This window comes from Triticum aestivum, chromosome 1B, assembly GCF_018294505.1.
Source record: "Triticum aestivum cultivar Chinese Spring chromosome 1B, IWGSC CS RefSeq v2.1, whole genome shotgun sequence".
In the NCBI taxonomy this organism is placed as follows: Eukaryota; Viridiplantae; Streptophyta; class Magnoliopsida; order Poales; family Poaceae; genus Triticum; species Triticum aestivum.
In genome coordinates, this window is record NC_057795.1 from 657,984,392 (window position 1) to 657,989,462 (window position 5,071).

The window sequence follows — 5,071 nt, forward strand, 5'->3', positions numbered from 1 at the left end:
ACCGACTCAGCATAGGCTGCATCACCTTCCTTGCAATCCAAAGCGATTTTACGACTTCCGTGAACCGTAATGGTCCCTTTGTGACCCGGCATCTTGAGCTGCAAGTAAATGTAACATGGCCTTGCCATGAACTTTGCATAAGTCGGTCGCCAAAACAGTGCGTGATACGGGCTCTGGATCCTCACCACCTCAAAGGTCAATGTCTCAGATCGGGAGTCATGTTCATCACCAAACACAACTTCCAAAGCGATTTTACGAACATGATATGCTGATTTGCCTAGTACCACACCATGAAAAATAGTATTGGACGGTTTAAGACTCTTGTCTGTCAACCCCATGCGACGGAAGGTCTCGTAGTACAGAATGTTAATACTGCTCCCTCCATCCATAAGTACCTTGGTGAACTTATAACCTCCCACCTGAGGTGCCACCACCAAAGCTAGATGACCCGGATTATCAACCCGAGGCGGATGATCCTCTCTACTCCACACAATAGGTTCCTCGGACCACCGCAGGTAACATGGTACTGCCGGTTCAATAGTATTAATTAACAGCCCTCTTGTGAAGTTTCTAATCACGCTTGCACAAACTAGTGGTGAATACATGATACTGCCCACCATTTAACTGCTTTGGGTGACTCTGGTAACCCGACTGCTGCTGATTTCCTTGATTACTCTACTGGCTATTACCACCTTGGTTGTTCTGGTTGCCCTGATTATTCTGGAATCTAGAGTTTGAACCGCCACCGCCATGAAAACCTGGACCTGAACCGCCCGATGGACCCTGATCATACCGGAAAAGATCAGAGTTTTTGAACTCCTTCATGATGTGGCAATCTTTCCAGAGATGCGTTGCAGGAACCTCCTTGGTCCCATGCTTTGGGCAGGGTTGATTCAACAAACGCTCCAGATTCATTCCGCCGCCGCGCTGGGGCGGTTTACCCTTACGGCGCTGCACATCTGCTTTACGCTTACCGTTATTCCCATGGCCTCCTTGGTTATGCTGCTGTCCCTTTGCACCGCCATTCTTCTTTCCCTTCTCCGGGTTCTCCTCATCAGAATCGGGATCCTTGGTATTATCAGAATCGGCATACTTGACCTAGGCGGCCATAAGGGTGCCCATGTCATTGCAATGGCGCTTGAGCCGTCCCAACTTCATCTTCAGTGACTTAAACCGTCAATTACGCTCCAAGGTGATGGTTGCCGAGCCAGCATTAATACGGTACGATGAATGCAAGACTTCTGAAACTCGGCGCACCCAATGAGTTGTTGACTCGTTCTCCCCTTGCACACAGGCGTCAAGATCCACAATGGACATAGGCTGTTTACATGTATCCTTGAAATTGGCTATAAACCGGGCCTTCAACTGGTCCCATGACTCAACGGAGTTAGGTGGTAAGTTTTTCAACCAAGTACGGGCTGTCCCCTCTAACATCATCGTGAAATACTTTGCACAAGCCGCTACATCCACGTCCAGCATCTCCATTGCCATCTCATAACTTTCCTCCCACGCCTCGGGCGGTTGATCAGCGGTGTAATTCGGCAGCTTACGCGGGCCCTTGAAATGCTTAGGCAATCGCACATTATGGAGAGCCGGAATAAGACATGGCACTCCCCACGAACTAAAAGCAAGTCCGTTGCCTCGGTCCACTAACGCTGCTGGCTGAACCGGGGCGGGTTGGTATCGACCCATATGTTGTGCTACTAAAGCGGCCTCCCTTCGTGCTCTGCCGTTATCCACCACATCCTGAGCATTTATATCACCACGCGCCTGATTAGGCCCTTGAGGGACGATGCGGCGCCGCGCACTGCTAGACACTTCCGGTTCATCTATATGCCTGCTATAGCTTTTTCTCGGTCGTGGAGTTGAGTGAACCCTGTCTCGGCTATACGAGTAAGCTTGCTGCTGTGTCAAATCGGAATAGCAGCCAACCGGGATGCTGCTGCTATCATATTGTCCAACGGGGTAGAGAATTGACCCGGCGGTGGTGTGGTATACCGCGGCGGGTTGTCCGTACGCTGAGGTGGACCCATCACCTGAGGTTGATCCGGTGCTCCGGTCCCTGGTATCATGGTCCGGTTCACTACCGCCGGGTTGCTAGTCCCTGCTCCTGGCGTATCAAAGAGATTCATTGCATTGTAATTTGCCGGCAAGCGTGAATGATGTCTCCTCCGGAATACTTGATTTGAAGCATTCTGATCCATCAAAAGTTGATAATTCCCGGCTTGAATCCTCTGTGCCTGGGCATCTAAAGCGGCTCGTTCCTTAGACATCCTGGTCTCCTCAGCTGCTAAGTCCGCCTTGGCTTGCGTTATCTGATCTTTTAGACTTGCAATGTCCGCATTGTGCTGATCCTGCATCGCCGGTGTAACTGCCGTGGTCAACAAGGTCGCCCAGGAATCCATCAAACCGGAGAGAACCTGAGCCGGCCGGCGCGCGGAGCCTCCTGCCCCCGCTACCGGTCCAGACGCCGCTGCAGTAGAGTTTTGCAAGGTTGGCTGTGTTCCGGCCATGAAGATTCCAATGTGGTTCCACGGTTCAAGAAATTCCGGAATACTGGTGCCATCGGAATACCCTTCAAACACGCCATCCTGAACTTGGTACAGGGATTCGGTTTCACCAGCGGATAATTCACCGTCGGAATAACCAACCGTCTCACCCTCAGACACCGGTTCAGATCCGATCCCGTGGACACATCCCACGAACGCACGCTTCACGGTAGGCTGAATCCGGGTGAGACTTGCACGTTGAGCCGTTTCGACGAGGTCGGTGCAGGTGTCCGACTCAGGGCCCGGTTCGCCGATCTTGTCGATGAAGACGTGAATTCCGCCGAAGGGGACCCGGTACCCGTACTCGATTGAACCGGCCTCGGGGCCCCTGCTGGCATCGTCGATGTAGAGCTTGCCGCGAGGACTCTTGGTCATCCGGCCCACAATGTATCCTTTGAGTCCTTCAAAGTTGCCCTTCAAGAACTCGAAACCATCGTGCGAATGCCCCATGGTGGGCGCAAACTATCGTGGAAATATCACGTCAGATGTCCTCGTGTAAGGACTTAGTCGTGGAGCCATCGCGACTGGTTAGCTTAAAGGGGTTAAACCGGACAAAGGACACGAGGGATTTTATACTAGTTTGCCCCCTTCGATGAAGGTAAAGGCCTACGTCTAGTTGTGATGGGATTATTGGGGACTCGCTAACCAGGGAGCTAAACAAGCTATGCCTGGCTATGAAGTTGTTGCTTCTTGTCCCTGAACCGCCATCGGGTCATCCCCTTATATACACGGGTTGACGCCCGGCCGATTTACAGAGTCCCGAGGCCGACTCATACAAGTGTTCGGCTCGGTCTCTCCTTTCCTTATCTTACAATACAAGTTATATGACTATGGCGGTTTACTACCATGGGCCCTAATCCGCCTTTGGGCTCCGGGCCTCTAAGCTTCATAGTAAACATGCGATCGTCCGAGTCTTCATGGGCTTCAATATAGTTGAGGGTGAACCGGCCCCTCCTGGGCGGTTTACACTCAGTAGTTATATCCCCAACACCCACCGTAATACTTATGCTATCTTGAGAGAAGCCACTAGTGAAACCTATGGCCGCTGGGTCTATTTTCTATCATATAAGTTTCCAATCTACTTTATTTTGCAATCTTTACTTTTCAATCTATATCATAAAAATACCAAAAATATTTATCCTATCATATTATCTCTATCAGATCTCACTTTCACAAGTGTCCGTGTAGGGATTGACAACCCCTTTATCGCGTTGGTTGCGAGGTTCTTGTTTGTTTGTGTAGGTGCGAGGGACTTGTGTGAAGCCTCCTACTAGATTGATACCTTGGTTCTTAAAAACTGAGGGAAATACTTTTGCTACTTTCCACATCACCCTTTCCTCTTCAAGGGAAAAACCAACGCATGCTCAAGAGGTAGCATTGCCTCGTCACTCATAGTATAACCTTCCGATACCTTTGGCAATTCATATCTAGGAGGACTAGTTCTAGTAGGTGTTTCAATATTTTCAGTTTCAAGTTCATCATCAGATTCAAAAATATCATGTTGTCTTACTCTAGCAATTTGTTCATCAAGAAATTCACCTAGTGGCACATCATCATCAAGGAAGATACTAGCATCATCATGAGTAGCATTCCTAGCAGAAGTAGCATCATTAATAACTTCCGACATATCAGAATTAATAGCATGTTGTGGAGTTGCAACTTTACTTATAACAGAAGGTGAATCTAAAGCAGAACTGGATGGCAGTTCCTTACCTCCCCTCGTCTTTGAGGGAAAAATCTTAGTCTTAGCATCCTTCAGATTGTTCATAGTGATAATATGATAATAATCCCAAGGGGCTCAACAAATATAGCTATGCTCCCCGGAAACGGCGACAGAAAAAAGGTCTTGATAACACACAAGTATAGGGGATCGTAATAGTTTTCGAGGGTAGAGTATTCAACCCAAATTTATAGATTCAACACAAGGGGAGCCAAAGAATATTTGAAGGTATTGGCAGCTGAGTTGCTAATTCAACCACACCTGGAAATTAATTACCTGCAACAAGGTGATTAGTAGCACAGTAATATGATAGTTTTGATGATAGCAGCAGTAGCAATAGTAATGGTAACCGTGATAGTAGTGATATTGTAGCAGTAACGATAGCAGTAGCAATAGTAGTAACTTAGCAAGAACAACATAAGATAAATTCGTAGGCATTGGATCGGTGCCTCGTTGGATGATATTCATCATGAGACAGTTATAACCTAGGGTGATACAGCACTAGCTCCAGTTCATAAATATAATGTAGGCATGTATTCCGTAAATAGTCATATGTGCTTACGGAAAGAACTTGCATGCCATCTTTTGTCCTACCCTCCCGTGGCAGCAGGGTCCTATTGGAAACTAATATATATTAATGCCTCCTTTTAATAGAGAACCGGAACAAAGCATTAACACACGACGAATACATGAACTCCTCAAACTACGGTCATCACCGGGAGTGGTCCCGACTATTATCACTCCGGGGTTGCCGGATCATAATACACAGTAGTTAACTATAAATTGCAAGATCGGTTCTAGG